Here is a 12,774-nt window from a genome sequence, read left to right as displayed (position 1 = left end):
GTAGGGTGCGGTTCATCCTGGAGGGACTTGTGTTGCCAGGACTGGAAATGGTGTGTATTAATTCTATCCCATCTCTTTGACCAGACCGAGTCTTATAGCCCAATTCACTTTAAAGAAGGCGGAGAAATACAGGAGAGCATGGGTAGTTGGTTAAAATTGACAATCTCTGACACGCTATGATCTCAATTTTTAGAAAATCAATCTGCATATGTATTTAGAAATTTATTTATGACCAATCCAAAAATCTACCTATTCGTCCATCTATGTCTCCACCCATCTATTAATTTATCAAGCTGTATTTAAAGAGAATGAAAAAACACATCACTATGCTCACAGTCCTGTTCCGACTTTTCTAAATTTATTACATTGTAGGTGCACTTATATAATAAGAAAAGAAAGATGTTCCATTTAATTTTAAAACAAGCAAGCCAACACACTTCAGTAATCTCCTTGATTGAGGGGGTGGCTAATTTGAATTAGCAACATCCTGAGTTATGGACTGTTTGCAAAGAGATGCAGCTTTATTACTTTTAACTACCATCTTGGACCTGCTTTAATGAATAGGTAGGAATGATTTATAATTAGCCTCGTAATTGTTTGTATCTAATTAAATACTTCTAATGTGGCTTGAAACTTTCTTATGTGCTTCCTAATGTCAACTCAATTTTTCTTTTAGTATCACAAATTCTTGAATGAGTAGAATTCAAATTCATGAGCCTTCATTGTGAACAAATCAAAGTAAATGCACAAACTAATAGCAAAATGAAACTCTAGGTGACTGAGGGAAAGGTGTGAACCAACAGCAGGTATGTTTTAATGTCTAATAAGCATGATATCCTGAGATGAGCATAAGAATAACATGATTTTAACCACGTAGGAATTCACAGACATATTGTTTCTTCTAACCCATGTAAAACAAAGGGTTTTCAGACCCTAACACCTGTCCCAAAGCAGAGACTCAAGGACTCCTCTTATTTTCATTGTATCAATCCAGGAGAGCTTCCTGGAGGAAGCTCTGAATGTGTTTGACTATCTCTTCTGCCTCATCTTAGAGCACACCCTGTCTCAATTCTGCACTGCAGCCACAATGGCCTTCCTTGAGCTTTTTCTAATAAATATACTGCCTGCCACCCCAGGGCCTTTGCACATGCTTTTCACTGTGCCATCACTGGGCTTCTTTCGCCTTTTTCTCTACTTAACTCTTGCTTATATTTCAGATTTCAATTCAATTTCCCTAGCAGAACACCCTGTTTAGACCAAATTCCCATAGCATACCCTATATATCTCTCTTTCAAGTACCCATCACAGGAATAACTCTACAAATTTGTTATGATGTATTTTGATTGATACCTATTTCCCGTGATTAAAATGTAAGCTTCATGAAAACAGAGTAACTTAGCATTTTATTCACCTTTCTTTCTCCAAGGATAAACACTGGGATTGGTGCAGTTCAGGCTCTTAATGAATATGTGGTGAACTCATGTTGACTGAGGATAAACAAAGGATTCAGTGAGAAAATTATAGCACAGAGAGGTTAAGTACCTTGCCTAAGGTTTTGCAGCTCATGACTCCAACCTCCCCGCCTTCTCAGTTTTAGCTCATACGCTAACTTGTTTCAAGCAAAGATAACTGAGATACCTTATAGGGAATGATAGATCAGGGGAAGATGGGGAAACTGTGAGAGTTTAGAGGATGAAGAGATAAGTCTCAGAAGGAGGAATCAGGGAATGTTGGGTGGATAATTTGACATCTGAGTTTGTCTGTTTGTGGACACTTGTGGAGATAAGTGGTGATGGGCATTGCAAGCACAGGGAGCAACTTGAGCAATAGCAGGGCATAGGGCTGGGGCTGCAAGTATGGCGGGCACGCATGTGTAAGTGCAAATATGAGTGGCTTCTTCTACACTGGGACTGAACAGACTTGGAGGGGGTCAATGACTGCTCAGAAAGTGGAGCAATCCATTAAATTAGAGGCAAGATTCTCAGACAGGTGTCCAAGAGAATCAATCTAGTAGACTAATGTTCCACTTTTTATATTTTCCCTGGACACCAACAGTGGATGACTTTCACACGAGCAAAACACATTCTGTCTATTGTGTTAGAGGGGAGCTCTCGCTGTTGTGCAGGCCACTGCATAGATAAGGTGGGTTGCAGGTTCTGTGCACCACCTGCTGAGATAACCTGATGCCTCTCTCTGCACCTCTCACAATACACCTCTCTGCCACTTGGCAGCATGACGGTCAACCATCATTCGAAGGTGTCTTGTTTCAAGGCTGGGGATTGGGCACTGAAACTATTTCTTGGGAGATCCAGGCAAAGCCACAGTCCTAGAAATTCAACAGAGGTAAATCCATGTAGTATTATTAAGGACATGGACTTTGTAATCTGAGAGACCTAGATTCAAATCCTGAGCCCACTGCCTAATGGTTATGTGAATTTTGGGAACTGTCTTAACTTCTGTGAACCTAAAATCCCTCATCTGTAATGTGGTTATAATGTCTAACTTACAGGATTCTGTAGGATCACTAAGATGTATGAAATTCTTAGCACAGTGCCTGGAGTGAATGCTGGTTTGCTGCTACTTGAACTGGCATGCTACATATGTCTCCTGGACATACTTTCAGATCCAGGTAAGAAGGCAAAGAGTAATATATTTAAACTAGGGTACCAAAGGGAGCTTCGGTTTGGCAATATCTCCTGGAATTAAAGGTGTATGTTCCTAGATTACCAAGGAATTCCATTTTTATTGTTAGATCTTGAGAAACACACAAGAAAGCATAAAAAGGGATATTCGTTGCAGCATTGTTCATAACTTTAAAAAAATGGAACAATTGCTGGGTATGGTAGCTCATGCCTGTAATCCCAGCACTTTGGGAGACCAAAGTGGGAGGATCGTTTGAGGCCAGTAGTTTGAGACCAGCCTGTGCAACATAGAAGAACCAATTTCTACTAAAAATAAAAAAAATTAACCAGGGATGATGGTGCATACCTGTCATCCTAGCTACTTGGGAGACAGGTGGGAGGATTGCTTGAGCCCAGGAGTTCAAGGCTAAAGTGAGCTATGATCACACCACCACACTCCAGCATGAGTGACAGGAGAGATCTTGTCTCAAAAAAATGGAATAAATAATTTATATGTTCATTAATGAGAAATCAGATAAATAAACTGTGATGTTACACTATGAAAAATAAGCTAAGGTTTAAGGAAATGAAGTAGATCTATAATATATAATTACATGAAAATATATTGATGGTTTGTTGTTGCATAAAAATAAGCAAATTATAGAAATAATATATGCAGTATGATACCATTTATATAAAACACACACATAGTAATTCCACACTATAATCATGAGGGGTAAGGGAGAGAAAGAGAAAGAGATTGAAGAAATGGTAATGTAGTTATCACCGGGGGAAGGAGATAGGCTGAGATTAAATTAAAAGAGTAGAGATAATTCTAAAGTTTCTTGGTCAAAAGGAACTTTAAAATTATCTCTACTCTTACAAGGAGAAGATATTCATGTAGAATTTGTGCAATGAGATTTTAATTTTAGAAAACATATAGACCAGATGTGTTTCAAGAACCTGTTTGGAAGCCAGAAGCTCTACTCTATCGACTGAGGCTTGTGTTCAGAGCAATCAGATCCCTGGGTGGGGCTCAATCTACAGTGTAGCAGTCCATTGACTACGGGGAGGGGACGGCATAGGCATAGATGAGTCAGCCAGACTTTGGTGGTGAGGGAAGAATGTACAATGTGTGAAAAGGTGCTAAGGAAGAAAAAGAAGGCCATTTGTGAATGCAAGGTAGATGCTCTGGACAAGCCTAACAAAATGCTTTCTGGTTATACCCCCCGTGGTGTTACGATGACTATTAGTTTCCTCCACGCTTCCTGGATCGTAACCCCCATGGCCCTCATTAACAGTCATCTGTTATAATGTTGGGTGTGTCAAGCCTTAGAGACAGGACTCTGACTTTCTCCTGACTTCTCTTCATCTGCCGCAAGGCAGGACGCCATGCTTCCCCCACCCCTTTCTCATTGCGGGTCTTACAACCCTCTCCAGAGAGGGTCCCACCCTATACCCAGGGAGAAGGAATGGTCAGATCATGAAGCCTCCTTAAAAAAACTAAGATAACTGGGTTCAAGGAGCTCCTGGATAGCCCAACATGTGGAAGCCCATCCTACGTACATCATCATCTGTGTCTTTTGCAATGTCTTTTATAACAAGTCAGTAAATATAAGTGTTTCCCTGAGTTCTGGGAGCTGCTCCAGAATTCAACCCAAAGAGGGGGTTATAGGAGCCCCAACTTAAAGCCGGCATGTAAGAAATTCTGGAGGCCTGAACTTGCCACTGGTGTTAAGGGAGGGCAGTCGCGGGCACTGAGCACTCAACCTGTGGGATTTAACACAATCCCTGGGTAGATAGTGTTGGCACCGAATTAGACAACACCCAGCTGGTGTCTGCTACTTGGTGCATAGTGGAAAAAAACCCCACAGAAGTCACAGAAGTCCTCTGTGTCGATGTTTATTGTGGTGTGAGAGCATGACTCCATTATGGCAAGTCTCATAATTTCTATTATCTCACTCTCTTTTCTTTTTTTTTTTTTTTTTTTATGGAGTCTGGCTCTGCCATCCAGGCTGGAGTGCAGAGGTGCCATCTTGACTCACTGCAACCTCCACCTTTTGGGTTCAAGCAATTCTCCTGCCTCAGCCTCCCGTGTAGCTGGGACTACAGATGAGCACCATCACGAGTGGCTAATTTCTGTCTTTTTGGTAGAGTCAGGATTTCACCATGTGGGCCAGTATGGTCTCTAATTCCTGAGCTCAGGCGATCTGCCCACTTCGGCCTCCCAAAGTGCTGGGATTACAGGTGTGAACCATCGTGCCTGGCCTACAGACTTTTTTTTGAAAAACTTCTTGTATGGACCTCTTGGCCTCTTAGCAGGTGACCCAATCCTCATGGTAGCTGACTGGAACAGAGATAACAACCTGACCTCCTAATCTGTTCCACAGAGATGAAAATGCCATCTATTTTCCATGCCAGCAGTCTACAAAGTGGCCCAGAATTTTCTGAACCAAAAATACATTCATTCTTAGGGACATTAAAATGTAAGTTAGAGTGAGTGGGTGGTTTATAGAAGCCACCACCTGAAAAGAAGCAAAGCAATGAGGTAAACAGAGGGTGGAAAGGAAAATCCATGAGTAGAGTGAGGAAGGAGATGCTCTTGGGAGACAGGTGCCAAGGGAAGGCAGGTCCCATGACTAAGCAGAACCACAATATAAAGATGGAAGCAGAGGACAAGCTGGAAACAAAGTCACTCCTTTACCAAAATGGCAGGCCAGTGATGTAGATAGCAATGGAGGCCAGTATTCAGAACCGTGCTCACAGCAACCAAGGTTTTACTGCTGGGAGGTTGACTCTGTGTCCTGGATCTTTTTACTACTGCGAGGTTGACTAGATGTCCTGGAGCTTACAGCAGTGCTGTATCTCAATTTCTTCTGGTTGCTGCCCAGTCATTTCTGGGTTTCTTACTTTTCCATGTCTTTTTACAGAGAAAAATAGAATTGCTAAAATTGTAGGTTTTGAAACAATATTATCTGATTTTTTTAACCATAACTCTACTAATATATCAATTCAATTGTTTATATTATGGGTCAATAATTTAAAACACTATACGTTTTAGAGCCTTAAAACAATACAATTGTATTTTTGATGTTTTCAATACACCCATTAGTGGGGAGTTCCATGCTGTCACCCTCACCAGGCTGATGACATCGCCATCAGCTGGAGTATCTGCAGAGGGAGACATCTGAGCATAATGAATGGAGCACTGGCCTTGAGAGCTTTCACCGCGTGGTGACATATGCCACCTCTACTCACATTTCTTTGGCCGAAGCACGTCATACAGTGCATTGGCTTTCAAAAAAAAAAAAAAAAAAAAAAAGAGAGAGGGGGAGAAGTGCAATATTTATTGTGTCTAGAAAGTGGAAACCCAGGCATATTTTATTGTAAACTGCATAGATGACTAGTATAACCACCATTTGCTACGTGATCTTGAGCAGGTTTCTCAACTTCTCCATGCCTCAATTTTCTCATCTTCAGGACAAAGGTAACTGTCATTACTTCCTAAGTTGTTGTGAGAAATAATTGCAAACCTGCAGAAGTGCTTAGCATCACTCATGACACATTTTGGCTTTATTATAGTTAGAAATTATTATTATTATTGGCTTTATTATAGTTAGAAATTAACCAAACCCTATTAACTGAATTGACTTGGCTCAAGTTGCCTCCCAGCTTAAACCCATACCATGGGACATCCCTTCTGAGTATTTGCATAAGTTAGGTTTTCTCTGATTATATGCCACCTCTACTCACCTCTACTCCATCTTTAGGGTGTCCATAAGTTATCTCCAGGAATCTATGGCATTGTAAAAAGTTTCAAGTGAGTGAATCCAGAAACACAGTGAGGGATTTTTGATGGGTCATCTGTTGAGCCAAAGAGAGAGATGTGTGTAATTTGGAGAGCTGAAAATTAGACAGAGGGCAAGCACAGCAGGAGACATGGTTCTGAGAAATGTATCTCTAAAGCTTACCCAGAGCCAGAGATAGAAACCAGAGAAGCTCACGACATGGAAACAGAAGAATGAGCAGGAGGCCGATGAGCAGATGGGAGTTATTTTTAAAAAGAGGCAGCAAAAAGTCGTGGGAGGAGAATGCTACAGACAAGAGAACTCTGGAGCTACAGGTTGGAATATGATTTGGGAGCCCTAAAGAGGAAAAGTGTCTATCAGGGTTGAGAAGCTGGACTATTAGACTGGGACAATGCCTTGAAATTTGAGAACCTGGAGTATTAGACTGGGAAGATGCCTTCAGATTACAGAAAGATGGTCCCAGAAAATAATGCCAAAAAATAATTTTATTTTATTTTCTCTTCTTCTTTTTTTTTTTTTTTGAGACAGGGTCTAGCTCTGTTGCCCAGGCTGGAGTGCAGTGGTGCAATCACAGCTCACTGCAGCCTTGACCTCTCTGGACTCAGGTGATCTTCCACCTCAGCCTCCCGAGTAGCTGGGACCACAGGTGCATGCCACCACACCTGGCTAATTTGTTTGTATTTTTTGTGGAGATGGGGTTTCAGCATGTTGGCCAGGCTGTTATTGAACTCCTGGGCTCAAGCAATATACTGGGCTCAGCCTTCCAAAGTGCTAGGATTACAAGTGTGAGCCACCATGACCAGCCAGAAAATAATTTTCATTGACATAAAACTAACTTTGAGCTGGTTTAAACAAAAAGGGAGCTTTATTGGCTGGCACAATAGGGAAGTCCAAGATTAGATACAGTTTCAGGCAGAGCAGCATCTGGGTGCTGGAATAGTATCTATCATCAGTCTTATTTATTTTTCTAAGTTTTGTTGTCTTGGTGTCAGTTTTATATGTTTAACATTGAACTCACAGGCAGATCCTTACTCCCTGGCACCATGATGGCTGCTAGCGCAGGTTTGCATTCTGTCTTCCTGTCCTTGTCACTAGAAGAGAGTGCCCCTCTCCCAGTCACTCCAAAAAGAGCTCTGGATTTTCTTTCATTGGGATACAAACACAATCCAGAACTGATCACCGTGGCAAGCAGGATATGACTTCCGACTGGCCAGACTGAAGTCACATGAAAAACCCCAGACCATACATGGCTCAGCTGCACATGAACTACAGGAACTGAATGAAAAAAGCAGCATAAGTCCCTAAGGAAAAGTTGCAGTGATAAAGATAGGGAGAAATACAGGGGGCTCGGCAAATAAGAAATTTTGTGAACATTTTTTTGAATAATTGTTGTGTACCCTAGGGATGGCTGCAGTCTTCAGCAGCAATCCCCACTTCTCCTTCCTCCTCAATTTCACTAGCACCACTCTCAGCAGGCAGAGATGACTTTCAGCATATTAGCTCATCTCCAGCCCGGTGGGAGCTTCAACAGCCCTGCTGTCTTGGAGTCACAATCCCCCACAGTCCTACCAATGTGGCTTTTCCCCAAGCTTAGCTCTTTGATTTCCCAGAGGAGTCCAAAACTTTCCTTGAATAGCAGAACAATGGCTGAGAATTGAAAGCATGTTTATTCCTTGTTTGCTCTGTGTGCTCAGATCTATACACCTTTCCCTAAGATATTGGCTCGAGCTTTGCTTTATATTAGAGAAATGACCCAGGATCAGGACAGTAAATCCATGTGGTGACTGCCACCACTTTAGAGTGGAACTTAAGAGGCAAAATTTGGTCTTATTTGGAAATGAGATTTAGACATGTCCCTCAGAGAATAGGGACTTTTCTATTCTGGGTGGATCCAACGTGACACAGACTAAGCTGTGCAGAATGTGGAGTGAAATAATAATCAACTCATTTGTAACTATTTCTTCTTCATTTGGCAAACCTATACTAGTTTTTCCAGGCTTATTTCAAATATCCCTTGTTCTTGGGACCATTGCAACTTCCCTAGAAACAATTTTCTTCCCTTCACTTGCTCACATAATTCATGGAGTATATCCATTCTAGCACTTGAGTTTCTTGAAGTCAGTCTTACTCATTTTGGTATCATCAGTTCCTGGGTGGTAGGTAGGTAGGTACTTAATACAAGTGCGATGGACAAATGGATGAATTATTTATACAGATTAAGCTGGAAGAAACATTAGGAATTCATAAAATCCAAACTGTTGGTTATAGAGATGAAGAAACTGTCAGCCAGTGAAGGCAAATAACTCACACAAAAACACACAGAACATTTGTGGTTACATGAAAATTGAGGTGTTTCAATCCTCAATCTAGAAGTCCTGTCCTTGCATTACAGTCCCACAAGGGGCACTCAGTTTTAGCATTTCACATACATCATTTCTTTCACTCACCCTGCTCAGCCTGGTAACAATGAGGAAGCAAAGTGTCAGAAAAATGATTACTGAAGTGTTTTCCCAGCTCTACAAGTGCTTCCGGACCCAATTGCCCAACTCTGGCTCTGACACTCTTCCTACTTGGTAGGGAAACTCTGGAAAGCATTGCAACCCAACCCGCCTAGTAGAATGTGCATTCTTTTCGGTCTCACTCCTTCCCCTGGGAAGCAGGCCCAGTAACCGGAAATAGAAATGCTTAAAGACAAACCAGTATGATGATGCCCATACCCTTGGAGCCTGCTTCCAGTTGCCAGAAACAATAGGAAAGCTTTGGACATTCACACAGCTGATTCTGTGATGGTGGTAGGGAGGAGACAGTTGCCTATGGCAACCAGACCCTAACATCAGCTTCTGCAACTCCCAACCTAGGCCTATTAGAGAGAGGGAAAAATGAAGGGGATCTACTCCAGAAAATAGATGGCTTTATGCTGAAATTTTCTAACAAGTGTCTTTATTGTCGTCACTAGAAACCTCATAACAAGGACAGGATATATTCATTCTTGATCATAATAACAACATCTTACGTATTACCTGCCATATGTGCTTTATATATATATAATCTCACTTGATCCTGACAACAATCTTACAAGGAAAGTACTATAATTATATCTACTTTATTGACGGGGAAAAAATGAGTCATACTATGATTAAGCAACTTAACTAAGTTCACCCATTTAGAAACTGGCAAAGCACACAGGGGAACCCAAACAGTCTGACACCAGATCCCACATGCTTAGGCACTGAGCAAAGGCAGCTCATGATAAGATCAGAATATTTGAGGTCACATCCTGATTTGGCATGTCTTGCGCTGTCTGACTCTATGCAAGTCTTGTTTTCCTCATCTGTAAAATGAAGCTAGAAGTGCTTATCTGATAAGATTGTATGATTATCAAATAAGGTTATCTAGGTGGATACATATTATAAAATATAACTTTGTACAGACTGGCATACTAAGCTTTGTAATGAAGACCTGCTTTCAAATCTTATCTCCTTGATGTACTACCTCTTGGCCTGTAAGAAAATTATGTAAGCTCCGTGAACCTAAGACTTGAAATTAAAGGTGAAAAATTTTTATCTGTCAAATAATTGAGTGATAATTGTTACTTATGAAGGGTGGTCATGAGTATTGTGAGGAAAACTGCGTGAAAACACTGAGCATAAGACTTGTGTGTAGTTAGCTCTCAGAAATGCTGGTTTTTATATTTTCCCCTTTGCCGATAAATGTATTGCCTGCCATTTGTTTAATTATTGAGCCTGAACTTCAGTATGGAAATCCCTAATCCAAGTTTTGAGCTATCAGATGCAGATTTGAAAGTGAGAAGGTGGGTAGAGGATAAGAGCATTTTGCAAATACAGATGAACTCAGAGAAAAATGAGGGACTTCAGGCTTTCAAGAGCACAACTGTGAATGGAATCCATCACACACATTTTAAGTCAAGAGCTATCTAAGACAAGTAAAAGCTCTTGCTGGAGACAATTTATCTAGCTTTTGTTGCTCTTAGAAGCTCAGGGGCTGCCTTAACATTAGAAGTACAGAATTCTGTCAGGAATTCCTTCACTTGCAATGGCTAACAGAGCTGAGCTGCAATTTTACTGCTTAACAGCAGATGTCAGTGTTGGCCATTACTCACAATACCATGAACCTACCCTATATACTAAGCTATTGGTTCTGGAAAATAAATTAATTGTAAATTCACATAAGTCAGTACAAATTTTACTTGATGACGGAAGCCTCTATACTCTCCCCCTAGGACTGTTTCATGTGAACATGGAAGAACAGATCCCCAGTCATCTCAGGACTCCTCAGAAATGATTATTCTGATTGTGGGGTAGGAAAAGCTGCTCTGAATTCTTAAACCTTGTATATAGCCTGGTTCTGGAGAGTTAGTCCACTAATACCTGTCCAAGAGACTGGAGTGGATGGACAGGAAAGAATAATGAGGAAAGGAGAGAAGGAGAAAATTAAGAAATTTAAAGTACCAATTTTACTACTTATCAGATTCTAAAGCCAAGAATTGTGAGTGTAAAAGTGTAAACACGACATGGAAAAATTATTCATACACATAGAGAAAATTATTTCATTTTTATAAAAATATGTACCTATGTTAGGGAATTTAGCTTAGTCATTAAGTGTGACAACTTTGGCTCAGTTGTCTGGGTTTGAATATCAAAGTTACACATAATGGTTAGAAGATCTCGTGAACATTTATTAGTCTCGTGAACATAAATTAGAACATTTATGAGTATCAGTTTTCTCATCTGTGAGATGTAGATAGTAATAGCACCTACTTTATAAATTTGTGAGGATGAAATCATCTATATTAATTGCTATACAAAATGTCTAGCATATAGGAAGTGCTTACTAAACATTAGGTATTATATTTACATATAAATGTCTTTGCAGGCAGAAAGTCTAGAAGGACAATAGTCACCAGAATTCGCTCCTGTTTTCCTGTAAACTTTTGTGTTATCCCATATTGCGTAGCAAGTACTATTTATATTATATTACTTAAGGGGAAATAAATCATTAATCAAAAAAAGTTAGTTTTTGAAAAATGGTAACTGAAATTTGAAGAGCTGAGCTCCAAAATGTATCATTTATTTTCTTCTAGACCAGAGTAAATTCTCCAAGGCTGAGGCCTCAGACCCACCTCTGCAACAGGAGTACCCTTTCCTTCTTTACTCTCTCTTATAGAACTTTGTACGGAAATCAACTATATAACTTATCATTGAGAGGCTCCAAAAAGTAGAGAATAAAAGTAAGATTTAGAAACAGAGAATAATGTGTGCAAATCAAACTCTGCCACTCACAGAATAATGCCATTTAAAGGCATAATTTGATCATGCTAAAACAACCTATAAAATAACAAAGTTACAGATAAGCCAACAAAGGAGATAAAAATGAATAATAAAATCCAATTAGTTATTAATAAAAAGAAGGAAGAAAGAGGTAAAATGAAACAAAGAGGAGAAGGATTAAATAGGAAAATAACAATATGATAATTTTAAGCATAACATTCTAAATATTATTAAATGTTAATGGTATGAATAACAAAGTTATAAGTCAGAAGGGTGTCAGATTACATTTAAAAAGCAAGACCGAATTACATTCTGCTGATATAGTTTGTATACCTGTCCCCACCCAAATCTGATGTTGAGTTGTAATCCCCAGTGTTAGAGCTGGGGCCTCTAGTAGAAGGTGATTGGATCATGGGAATGAATTTCTCATGAATGGTTTAGCACCATCCCCTTGGTGCTATCCTTATGACAGTGAGTGAGTTCTTCCAAGATCTGGCTGTTTGAAAGTCTGTGGCTCCCCCATCTCTCTTTCTTGTTCCTGCTCTCACCATATTACATGCAAGCTCCCCTTTGGACTTCCACCATGATTGTAAGCTTCCAGAGGCCTCCCCAGAAGCAGGTGCTGGTGCCATACTTCCTGATCAGCCTGCAGAACCATGAACCAATTAAACTTCTTTTCTTTATAAATTACCCAGTCTCAGCTATTTCTTTATAGCAATGCAAGAACAGTCTAATACATATGCCTGCAAGAAATATACTTCAAATAAAAGATACAATAGGTTGGCCAGGTATGGTGGCTCATGTCTGCAATCCCAGCACTTTGGGAGGCCGAGGCAGTTGGATCACTTAAGGTTAGGTGTCTGAGACCAGCCTGGCCAACATGGTGAAACCCCGTCTCTACTAAAATACAAAAATTAGCTGGGCGTGGTGGCATATGCTTATAATCCCAGCTACTCAGGAGGCTGAGGCAGGAGAAACAATTGCTTGAACCCAGGAGGCAGTGAGCTGAGATCATGCCATTGCATTCCAGCCTGGATGACAAAGCGAGATTCCATC

The sequence above is a fragment of the Piliocolobus tephrosceles genome, chromosome 17 (genome assembly GCF_002776525.5).
Source record: "Piliocolobus tephrosceles isolate RC106 chromosome 17, ASM277652v3, whole genome shotgun sequence".
In the NCBI taxonomy this organism is placed as follows: Eukaryota; Metazoa; Chordata; class Mammalia; order Primates; family Cercopithecidae; genus Piliocolobus; species Piliocolobus tephrosceles.
Note: the sequence above shows the minus strand (reverse complement) of the source record.